The 12,991-nt window shown below is 44.9% G+C and overlaps 1 long non-coding RNA gene across 1 annotated transcript in view; it reads left to right on the forward strand.

Moving 5' to 3' along the window:
* Positions 1 to 12,991, forward strand: part of LOC139772482 (uncharacterized) — a 95,157-nt gene that overhangs the window by 53,099 nt on the left and 29,067 nt on the right. The window contains exon 2 of the long non-coding RNA XR_011718132.1: positions 12,556 to 12,614. This is a non-coding gene — a long non-coding RNA (uncharacterized lncRNA). The remainder of the gene's footprint in view (positions 1 to 12,555; positions 12,615 to 12,991) is intronic.

Below are 12,991 nucleotides of genomic sequence, written 5' to 3' on the forward strand. Positions count from 1 at the left end.
CGATATAAGCCATAAGCATTAATTGTTCATAACGTATAATATTGTTGTAGGAATGCCCTTTTTATTTATTTAACTTTTCAGTCTATTTTTTTCTTCGCGTCCCCGCACAATAAACTCCTCCATACTCTACACAGAGCATAGAAATATAATGCCAAAGTCGATGTACGATATAACGGTTGCGCGCGAAGAGCCATTCGCCTCGTGTGTTCCCTCATGGGCTCTATTAGGAAAGTGTGATGGAGTTTTGCGAGCGCGATTACACCCAAATGAGAATTACCCCTTCGCTATGCGCTTAACATGGCGGCGCGGAATGGAGGGATGAGTGAGTTCGACCCTTTCACAGCCACCCCGCCGTTATGTGCCCCGTCTATGTGTCCGTCCGATGCGTGTTACATGTGAGTAATTCCGCGTCCTCGACGATGCACGGTAAAGAGGGACGATGGACAGAAAATTGCTTTATGCTCTGCTCCTAATGTACCGGAATGGCGCAGTTGCGCCGTGATGGCGGACCAAATACGTGTCGCGGTTCTTTATCTCCGAGTATGTATATACGCTTTTAAGCTGTTTTATTAAGATAATGACTTCCGCATGAAACTGATTCTCGATCACTTGAATAAAAATTGGTTCCAAAGTATTATTAATTTATATTCGCAATTCGCTAGTCTTATAGTATTGTTATAGATGTAAATTACTAAATACTTTTTACGTTTTAGAGAAATAACGTGTGGATTTTTCTGATTTGAGAATACTTAAGCGGATTGCTATTATATTATCTAATGACAAAATTATTTGAAGATTACTTTTGTTACATTTCTATAAAATAGAATAGCTCGCGATATTATCCAAAATTTTTGTAATTGTTATACTGTTATCCTGCTTTTTCCTTTCATTCTTTATCGCGGAAACGCAAATATCTGCCGGACAATCGTCTTCTCCGAATCTGCAAAGCTTTGGTCCGCATATTGGTCGAGGCGCGTTCCGCCATATTTCACGTCGTACACAAGCAACCACGTCGACGACTAAACCCGCGGGCATACAGAGAATATGGGATGCGGTGTGTGTATGTGTATGTGTATGTGTAAGAGAGAAAGAGAGAGAGAGAGAGTAATGGAGAAATCTTGGAGCCATGGGGTTGGAGGCTGTGCAGGGGTGGCGGAGAGCAAGCCGGCCCTTGCGCGTTATTTAGCGACAATGTGTCGCGCATAGAAACGGCCTTAAAGCAGCCAATAAACGCCGTTACGTGGCCGTCCATGGTCTCCCGTTCCACCGGCCTTGGGGGCCAATTTCGTCAGATTTTGGGAAATTGTTGTTACGTCCGAGAACGACGTTTGGCATCGCGCTTGGAATCAACAAACGGGAGTGGCCAGCCATCGAGGCCCGCGTATAGCTATCTTGGACAACTACCGTCGCAGATTACCACGAATTTCTTAAGATGCTTCTTTGTTGTAGCATAACAGCAGCGAGATAGTCTAAAAACGATATCCTATTCGCTACGAGCGAATTTTCTTCTCAGAAACACATGATCTACACACCGATATTTCGTTATCAATAATAATCGAAATTTGTATCCTAAATACTTATTATCTAGATTTCCATTTTTGTAAGGAAAATACGTTATTTGTGATGTTAAAAGCCACATACAGGAATGTTCTTGTCTTCGCTGCGTGTGATATATTCAATCGTAGGAGAACGAGAGCGAGAGGGAAAGACAATTCGTACCGACCCCCAAAAACGAACGATCTGCGCTCCCACGCCCAAAGGACTGGTTTGCCTATTAACTCTCTACGTGCCGCGACACCTAAATGTTCCCCTTTACGCCAAGATAATGAAAATTACAAATAGCCTCGTGCCGAACGTGCGTACGCGGTACGTTTGCGCGCGCTGCGTACAAGTGCCATGCACGTCGAAATTTGTGCCCTCACGCACGCCCGTTCTGGACTCTAGGAAATTACCGTGCATCATGTCAATGGAGATATACCGATGGCAGGAAGCAAACACGTGGGATACATTTTTAGTAGGCGGATAGGCAATTGTCTATACATTCTTCAAGATGGATTATTTTTGTCGAGGAGAAGCAAGAATTCGAGTCAAGAATTTCTTTTGAAATCCAAACGAAAGCAATTTTAATATTTTTAATAATTAATGGTGTCTCATATTAATATTAATTAATTACTCAGAATATTACTTAATTACTTAGAAAAAGTAATGAGAAATAAAAATAATAATTCTGATAAAGAAATAACGTGACAAAATATGTTGAAACAAGCACAAAACAAGTTGGAAAAGTATGTAAAACGTTGCAAAAGCATTGATGTATAATATTAGCGCCTAAATTGACTCAGTTGATTAGTAGTTTTCTAGATAAATCGAAAAAAGTGGGAGAATATATACGACAAGTGTGACGGGGGCGAGAGAACTGCTGGTAAAGCGCGACTAATCATCTCTTTCTCAGCTTTGATTGCAACAATGTCCGTTCGTCCCTCGTTGTCCGTCACCTTCAGCTGCGCCCGCCGACCTAAGCTGCGGTGCAACAGCGAGGGGGTTGAAGGGCAACGCACCGCACGGACGGCGGAGGGTAGTCGTCGGCGGGCAACAACACGCGCGTCGGCGAAATTAGTTTTCCAGATAATCATCTCACGGTATTGTGTGTTGCGTCGTAGTTTGCGTGGAAGGTAAAGGAGGCGGTGGAGGCGACGTCGCTGCAGCTGCTTCGAGTACGTGGTCGGGGCACGCGGCTTAAAATATAAATGCGGATTAATCTGAAGTTACGAGCGTACGCTCGATAAGGAACGTAATTTTCACGAACCAGCGGGAACCCATTCTCTCCGAATCGCTAATTCTCCACGTGCGCGAGAACGTAATTGGGACATTTCGATCGAGCCGCGGGAACGTATGACTTTTTTTGCGAGTATATGTGACACCTGACGATCGCACGACATGCGTTTTTTTTTATTTTTCATTTAATTATACCGATTATTTGTGTGTGTAAGATTTTATTTCTCTCTCGTACGCACGCGATACGCATACGCTATGCGCCGAAACGCTTGGAAAGAATGGCAAAGATCGCGATAGTCGGTAACGCTTTCCACGACGACGGCCCCTTTCTACTAACGCCCGCGTCTCGCGATGCTCCCGGTGATTAATGTTGCCGAACAAATTGTCTAGAAAAACATGTCGTAGCCGAGGCGCCCTCCGCCCGTTCGGTGCACCCTTTATCTCCCGGGTCGCGCCACCCTTATTTCCCTCGAGCGGAGAAGCGTTACCCTACCGCCGTCGCGCTGCTGTTGCCGCTGCCCTCCCTTTCCTGGCCGCGCCACCCTGTATATACAGCCGTCGTGTATACATGCCTGCATACATACATTACGCAGATGATATCCGAGTAATCCGATTTACTTCGACTTCGCTATCAACGTTTGCGCCCCCGCCCATTCCGGGTAATTATACGCCACCCTGGATGCTGCTGCGTTGCACTACTAGTCCTACATCACGTACGACGTGAATTCGTGCCAGTTAATGAGAGATTATATTATTCGAGGCTGGACACGATTTTTGTACCTCGAAAGGCTTCGTTAATTCGCCAGTGTAACATGCGGAATTTTAATTAGTCGAATAAAATTACAAAATCGCGTATATATTTTCATAATATTTAATGTTCTTTATTTCGACAACGGGATAGTTTAGTTAGTTTAGTAGACGGATAACTGTTTCCCGCGAGAAGATTATTATCCGGTTGTTAATTATAGGAAAATTCGATGCCGCGGCACTTGACGCGGCCATTTCGTAAAGCACGAAGAAATACACGAGCCAATTCTACATCTTTATTAAACAGGGACGACGTCAGATGGTGCAAAGAATTGCATCACGTGGTTCTAAATTTCCTCGTTAAAGTCACATATGACATCGGTACATCGCTCGCAAAAAACCTCGGACAAGCGACGCCATGCCTACTCGCCGGCCATGCGTCATCTCCACTAAATCTTCCCGGTATCTTGGATCTCCTCGCTTCCCACCTGCGAATTACAAATTACCGGAGGACTTGCAGGACTTCGCCGATCTCCGCAATCTTCTTACTTTCTGCCTTCCATCTCTTCCTCCTTCTCCCCTTCCTCTTCTTCTTCTTTTTCTTTCTCTTCATCTTATAAGCAGTCTTGTATAAGCATGACAGACGTGCCGCGACAAAAGTGAGCAGATATTCGCTATCGAATCATAAGCTTTCGCTTGCGTTGGCTCTTTCTTGTCTTCACATGCTAAACTGCATTTTCCGTTATATTCGTTTTATAATACATATTTCGTCCTGAGGAATCGCAATCTTACGAGAAAAATACACATTGAGATGTGAGAGAAATTAAAAGAATGGATTCAATATAATTTTTTGTAAGAAAAAATACTACTATCAGTTTTTAATATTTTCTAATTGTGAAACAATGCTATCGATTTATTTACGTAATGCAAATAGAAAATGACAATTGTAACAGCTATATGTAATTATCGCGTCGTTTTTTGCGTTTACAAGACTGCATATCGATGCATTCGGCGTCGTGCAATCCGTGCGCGAAGCGATATGGCGCGGCTGAATGGAGCGCCATTGGACGAGAAAGCCAAAAAGGAAGAAAACGCAAAAAAAAAAGAAGACGTAGGTATCTGGTAGCGATTTCGTGGTATTATTTACATCTGCCGGGCGAGATGCGGTGGCTCGTGTGCAGCGGGCGACACTTATATCCGGACAAGCGAACGGGGACAGGTATACCCTGGCGCGCGTACACACGTAACCTACCTGTATACATTTCACTTTTTCGTGGGTAAATGTGCGCGAGCCGCGCGCGGGCGCGAGCGGGATACCGTAGGCCGTCGCATAAAGCCCGGATTTTATTACAAGAGGATTCAAATTCCGCGCACACGGCCCCGAGCCGAGCCCCTACAGCGCGCTACTCCGCCGCGGAGGCGTGCGGCGCGGGATCGCGGGATGGCGGAAAGGAGAGAAAGACCATACGAATATAAAAAACTGTCCGGGCTGTGCGCGTGAATCCCCCCGCGGCGTAAACCCATAAACCACGCTCGCGTATTCTATTTCGCGCGGATAAAAATTTCGATCCGCCTCTAATGTCGAGGCCTCCGCCGTGCGCGCGGTCGAGCGGGCGTGTATTTTATTCCTCCTCTATATCACTGACCTCTAAATCTCCGGAGTCGAAAATCGTGCCGTGGTTTTTTCCTCGCCGCGCCGCGCCGCGATCGCGCGCGGCGGACCAGGGGCTCGACGGGCCCGTGGGGCACATGCGCCGCTCCGTAAGGTGAATGTCGTAATGGGAAACACAAGGACTCTCGGAGCAGGGGAGCGGAGAGGTCGTGAGAGGGAGGAAGTCGTAACCCGGAATGAGAAACGCGGCTGGCCTCCTCGTCGAGGAGGATGTATACGCTCTCGTACGTCTGCGGTGTCGGCTGATGGTGGAGAGAGATGTAGGGAAAAGATTTCACGATTGTGAGATGGTAAACGGGGCGCTTTAGGGCCATCCTGAGGACGAGCGGTCAATCTAAACGACCCCTTATCTTCCACCCGACGCTCCGCGTTTTCGTGAAATCTAAATAAAACGCGCTGGGAGACCCGGGATAAACCGCGTCCAGAGATCAACCGAGATCGGTCGGAGAGAGTGCTCGCTGGTATGAGTAACGAGACGACCGTACTATTACCCGCCTAAACAACGACCGCATTTGCGTCAGGAACGACGTGGTAACTGCGGTAGTTCCTTGCCGGTTTCGCGCGACTTTCGGACCTCTTTGTAAACGATGACGGGCTGTCCGAATGATAGTATTTTATTTACGTTGCAATTTCAAATGGAACGTAATGAAAGATTGATCGAAAAGCAATATAATAGAGATCATATACATATACGAATGACTCTAAAACATAAACATTTTTCTTCGGGATAAGAATAGATTTACGCTTTCCAAATTTTGTTTTAAAAAATAGATATTCTAAATTTAAATTGAAAATAATAAACGGAAAGAATTCAGTGCTTGATTTACCAATTAATGGTGATAATTTTTTAAGGATAGGGGTCGTGTTGTCAATTTCGGTACGTTTAGAGAGTTTGGTTTAATATCTACATCAGATATGGTGAAATCGAGACATCGCCATTTCCACCGTCCACACGGATACTCGCGCGCGAGTGTAGAGATGAGGAGACGGAAAGGGCGGCCGGCAGTTTATAACGGCGTCAGCAGTTGGTACATATAGTGGCTTCGTAGCCAGAGTTTAAGAGACTGTACAAGCTGACGCCTCCGTCGACTCCAACGTGGGTACCACTCGGTGGGATGGAGTGAAAATCGGGCTGTTGGGGTAGTAGCTGGGGAGATCGTAGCGTATGGAGGAAAGTAGACGGCGAGGGTGTTAGGTGTGACGCACAAGCGGGTAGTATCAACCCTCGGCGCGATGACGATGGCGCCGAGATGAGTCTGACCCCGGCGACGAGGTGGCCGGTGACAATCGACTCGAGTACTCCGGCTACCCCACAACCGGCGAGGGTTGGCGACAGCTGCGAACCCAATAACGTGCCTTTCACGAAGCGAGCAGTTCTGTTTTGCACCCAGGGCTGGGCTGGAGTTCGAAATGGCTGGCACCGTGGCCCCGATATCCTGCTCCATTACCTTAACGTAGCGCCTCTTAAGTCGTCGACCCGTTGCGCTGAAATTAATCGACGATATAATACACGATCGGCACTACACCGATTTGTCAGAGATCCGTCAAAGTTACGAGTCATGAAATGGAGAAGGGATTTTTTTTTTTTAATGGGCTTGTCGGTCTTACCGACAGTCTCGAATTTGTCAAAATTGCTCTGCACTCGCGAATCTAATAGCCGTTATGCGCTACGCTTACACCGGAAAAACAATCACTCTAAAGCAGGATTTGGCGTGTAAAAATCGAAGAGACTCTACGCGTGCATCAGGCAGGCGAGGTGGTGTGACAGGCGGTAGATACGCAGATATCGAGCGCTATATGGATGTTACCCCCTCGATCCTTTTATTGGCGAGATCACCGATGCGGCCATCAACATCAACGCGAAACAGCGCGCCGGCACTATCGCGTTCCGCGACACGATTTAGTGGCGATCCCGGCAAAACAATTATATAAATTTCGGGGGGGGGCGGGGAGGGGGAGGCCGAGAGAGGGGTCTGGAAACGGCAGCGCTCCGGGGGATAAAGCGGGGGGAAAGGGAAATAGAGAGAGAGGGAGAGGAAGTGGACGGTGACGCGGGATAGGAATTTTCCGAAAAAGCGTTGCAGCAGAGTCATAGATTAAATGCAGCCGAGGTGCACACGTCCAGCCGAGCACGTCGATGCGACGCAGGCAGCCATGCGGCCGCTGCGGCGGCGGGAGCTATCAGTGACACGTCGCGTGTTAAATCGCTTTGTTGACACACATAACCCGTCTACGCGTATCCGATACGCGCGATCGCTGGCCCCGCGTTCTCGGCGTTTATATATCGCTACGCCCCTGCGGCCACCGAGAATTCGGCAGCAGTTTACTCGCGCTCTGATGCGAACCTTTCGCTGTCACATGGCCTCTCTCTCTCTCTCTCTCTCTCTCTCCCTCTCTCTTACTTTTAATAAAATAACACTTTTTAATAAAGTTATAATTCAAAGACACGAAAGATCAGTTTCTTGTACATGTGTCCTAATAATTTTTATAATAAAGTTCGAGCTAACAATCATAATTTGAACATGGTTCATTTTAAAATAAGAAGAAGGGCGTAACGCAAACGAAAATTTGCACGAATCTTGAATACTTGCTCGATTGTATAACGATCGTAAATGCAAATTTTCAATCCGGATGGCTGACAGCAGCCCTCGGATTCCAGAATTGTCGGAGCGCGCCCCGCGATTTTGCCAGCGACGCCTGCAGGAAACTCGATTACACGGTAGAAGGATATTGACGGTCCATAATGCTCATTGAATTTGTCGAACGAGAATTATGTATTGCGTAGGGTTCGATTCGTTTGTTCGCGGGCGCCGCGCTTTTGAGGATATCCCGACGGTGCGCGGGCGAGACGCGCGCGATCGGACCGAGCTGTATTACAATAAAATCGTGATCACGATCGGCGGCGGCGCGAGAGAGAGAGAGAGAGAGAGAGAGAACAAAACGGCGAGCGGGAAAAAAGAGGAACTCGCCGGGAGCGGCGCGTGAATCGACCGGTGCATTATATTCGGATAAAATGATTTTATCGATCGTAAATGCACCGACACGGCGGCGGCCGACGCTAGTCTTATGAACGCTCAGATTTATATCCGTTCGTTCGATCGCGCGAGCTCAAGCGGCGAGCTTTTTGTTGATGCAATAAAATTATTTTGAAAAAAACGAGCGTACGAAGGATCAGAGAGAGGAGTACACACACATCGTATATACCTTGTACCTTTTTATTTTATAACTCTATCACCGAGAGAGAGAGACAGAGAGACGGAGGGGGAGGGATATTTTGAAAATTCTATGATTCAATTCTATGATAATTCTGATTTAAGTAACTAAGTTACCAACTTGTCCATTGCGAGGCTTGTTAAATAACCATTATATTATTCGTGCGATGGTTGTAGATTCTAAATGCGAGATAGGAAGCGGTGCATGTTCCTCCTGATGTTTTATCTGTACAATCGGCTCCTAATAAGCATTCGTTTTCTGGAATGCAATGCCTATGACGGCTGTTTTCTCTGATGCAACGGCAACTTGCATTAGTGAGACTAGTCCGTGGTAATTTTACACACGCAAAAATCAATTGCCGATTGGATTGCGAGGTCAGATCCTCATTAACTGGCGGCGCAGGAAGGGGGATAATTACATAAATAATCTAACTACAGGTCGCATGCAGCAGTCCGATTCAATAAAAATAATTGCACCGTTATTACTCCACTCTGTATTGATTGAAATCCTCGTTACGTAAAGCAACGTATTCCACGCGCTTAATAATAATAATAAATTTGGATAATGCTAATAATGCAGCACCACTCTCTCAAGCATCTTATCTATTTTAATATTCTTTTCCGCCTTCGGCGATGGGAATTATTTCAGCTCGCGCGCACTCATTCGTGTTTTAATTAAAACAGTCCTTTTGCAACTCAACCTACCTGCCCTCCCCTCGTCGCTCGATCCGTTTCCTAACGCGTAATCATTACGAGACTGCCTTTTCGATTTCCCGTAATGCGACGCGAACGCTGAGGCCTCGCATTAGCGCGGCTCTCTCTCTCGCCAGTAGTAACGCCACGGGAGCGAAATTGATTACCAATAGTACTGCGAGCACGGCGGCTCTCTCGCGCTCCCGTGTTCGGGCAGTAATGATGTTTTGATGCGAGGACCCGGTGCACTGCGTATCGACTGCAGTTAACTAATGGAAGCTCCCCGATAATTGCGAATGCCGTCGGAGAGTAAATGCTGCTAGCGCGACAGTAATCATCGTTATTCCACTCACGCAGCCGCGCAACGATGAAGGAAGCTCTTCTCTCGTACCTTTGTTTCTCGCCGCGCCATTTCAAAAAAAGCCTCTCTCTAGCCAATAAATATACATACTACTCTTACAACGAAATTATCTTTTTGTTAGAGATGATTATATTTATATACGATATTTATTACACATTCATCGATTAAAAATTGGCCGTAGCGATGAAATGCATATACATTTTTTTTTGTGAATAAAGGGGAACGTATTGCGAATTTGTTGTTACTTATGTATCTTAATAATTAATTCTTAATTTTAATTGGACAATTTTCAATGAAAGAAAAGGGGGAATAAAAAAAGAGTTTTATGAGGAGTGCAAGTCAATCCCCGCAGTTTCTTTTACTGTCATCTCTTCCTATCTTAAAACTCTCTTAAAATGCCACGCGAGCTCGAGTCGATATATTGGATTATGTATTGCGCACATATAAGCAAATACAGGCATTATGTATTCGCTCGAAGTGCACTAAATTTAGTCACGGTACGAGAGGGGGACATCCGTTCCTCCAATTCAACACTACATTTTTGCCTTTTTCTCGCAGAAACATGTTATATGTTATTGGTTCGTAAAAAGTAACAGCGATACTGAAGTAAATTCCGAACGTCAGCGATTTGTCAATAATTCTCGTGCGCTGCTCTTCGAAATTCCGTTTGTAATTCACCGGCGATTTCCGAGGCGCTTATTCAATTCGTCCGCTCGGCGCTCGTTTCACTTCGCCAGTTGTTAATGGTTTCTCATTTCAGTCGATGAAAACGAAACTGAAGCTGTTTTTTTATTAGAAATCGTAAAGAATAGAAACGAAATATCTTATTTTTGGATTGAAAAACAAATTTATTTCTCGTTTCTATTTCAAGATAACCGATTTCAATTATATCTCTCTTCATGCAAAGTTAAAATTCGATGATAAAATAATTCGGCTTATTCTCCATCCTTCCGTATATTCAAACGTGTATTCAAGCTTTCCCAGCCGCAAGTCCGTTTCACAACACACTGTGAGAGAGCTTCCCCTCAAATTCATAATCAAAACTGCATTAAAATCCTGAAAGCCCTGACGAGGGCGCGACGAAAAATGTTTTGTCATTTAAAGTGACTCGGTAATCGCCTCGATAACAATATGCTCACCTCGTTTTGGATCCCTCTCGTTTTGTCGTAAGAGGTTTTCTGATTCGCAATCGATTAGGTGACGATTGCTTCGTCGACCTTTATATGTCGTGGTGCTAATGAATATATTGATGAATATGTTAGTCTCAAGAATATGCATTTATAATTTCAACTATTTTGAATTTTTTTAAAAAGCAATAAAGTTATATTGTTATATATTCTATTATAGTTATTGATCTAAATTTTCAAGTTTTACCGCACAATTTTGTCTAAGAATGTAAAAAAGGGACGATATACATTACATCGATCGTAAAATTTTGTCGTGTCTCTGCAACGTGGCGGGCTTAAGTTTTCCGGTTGATTTTCGCGACCGAACTCTTGTAAGAGAGTTTGGGCAGTCGCTCACCGTTCTCGTCCCTCTTCGCACATCCCTTCTTCTCTATCTTTCTCTTTCTCGTTTCGGTTAGAGGATTGTGCGCCATTGTTCGGGCGATATTTCAGCAGCGACGGTGGCTGCTAGAGTGGAAGGGCGGGGGTGGTTAGCGGTAGTCAGCTGGCTGTGACACGCTGCCTACCTCGCCAAAGAGGAACCAGAGACGCTTAGGAGTATCCGGGAGCTAAAGAGAGACCCTTGGTTTCATGCTCGCGCAGCGATACTTTTTCGTCTGGCGATAGTCGAGGATTTGACTTTGAAGCGATTGCATATAATTATTGTCGTGTTGCATTCGCATCTGCAACGCAAAGCTTTATTTCGAGCACGTATTATGACTATATTCAGCATCTTCTTACACTAGAGAGAATGACTGTTTTCTTTTACGTGACTCTTGGCTGAATAAATTAGAAGATAAAAATTTACGGTAGTTGGCTATTATACTTAATATCACAGAATTACGATATTGATATATAGATATACAATATGGAGATATTTGCAACGCGTTTAGATGTTCGATTGACGATATTATCAAAATTCTATGGCCATCTCTACGCCTCCATGCGCGCGTACGCTAATCGTTTCCGAAGTCCTTTACTACTCATTCAGTCGAACGAAGCTCCTTTGACTCATGGCGACTTGTCGAACGACTTACGGGCACCGTCTGCGTCTTAACTGCGACAATGGCCACGTGCATCCAGCGCGCAGCGGCGTGAGCGAGACGCGATGAGAGTTTAATAATTATTATTCATAAGATTGTCCTGTGGGAGTCGGCCAGGCGTGAGACTAAGCAAGAAAGATGTGCTGCAAAACAAGAGGGGGTGCCATCGCTTCTTCGGGGCTTGCTTATGTCCTCCTCATCCCCTCTGGCACGGGGAACTGGAGTATTCCACGACGGGAAGGGGGTGTGCTCGAGTCAGTCGAGCAGAAACCCAATCACTTCCGGCGTCTGCGCCCATTAGGGCGCCGCGACGCTGACGTCGGCTGACGTACGCCCTTCCTCTTCGCGTCTCGCTCACTCTATCGCCGTTCCTCTCCCCCCCGGTTGTTCCTATCTCACACTGTATTGAACCTACCACCCTCTTGGACTTCGACCAACATCAGAACAGACCGCAGATCTATTGTTCGGAAAGCGCTCACATGGAAGCTTCTTCAACGCGGGCTAATGACGTATCGAGGATTTTCTTCCTCTTTACCGGATTTCTCCGCTTTTGCTCGCTCATCTCCCGAGCCAGTTGCGCGGTTCGTTTTTTCTTGATTGTTACAAAGATAGCGGATCGCGTCAAGACAATCCTCCCTCTCTTGTATCGCGTGTACCGCATGTAAAATGCGAGGGAGACAAAAAGCTGTAAAATTATTTGCAAGATGAACTTTACAGAACTAAAAGAATGAATTCTTTATTCTTTATATATAGAAAAATTATCATGATATCTGAAGGAATTAAACGATTATTAAATTTGCTGTATTGAAAAATTATCTTGGATTATGAATATTAAATAAATCACAATTATCTTATTAACGTGATTCGTTTCGTTTGTGTGTTTCAGGTTCATAAACGCGAGACGTAGAATCGTTCAACCGATGATCGACCAGAGTAATCGAGCCGGTAAGATGAATCCATTTCAGCCAACAGACATTTACACATACCCACACGACACGAGAGACATGTACAATTTTGTGCCACCAGTGCCGACCGTACCTCACGATTATATTTATTTTCCATATCAATTTTCTGATTCTTATGAACAAATGAATTAACATAATTCATTTTGTTTAAATAAAATTAATGTTTCTCTTTTAAGTGCTAGTAAGATTTCTTGTGCATTTTGAAATTATTCAATGTTATTAAATTTTTAGAATACAATAAAGTTTTAACTTTTAACGAAACTTTATTATTATACTCAATATTACCATTTATTAAGATGAATGCTACAACGCGAAAACTTAAATAAGTCTTTTTCCAATAAAAATTTTCTTCGTGTT

The sequence above is a fragment of the Temnothorax nylanderi genome, unplaced genomic scaffold (genome assembly GCF_030848795.1).
Source record: "Temnothorax nylanderi isolate EJ_2023f unplaced genomic scaffold, tnyl_v1.0 TNYL_tig0050_pilon, whole genome shotgun sequence".
NCBI lineage: Eukaryota > Metazoa > Arthropoda > Insecta > Hymenoptera > Formicidae > Temnothorax > Temnothorax nylanderi.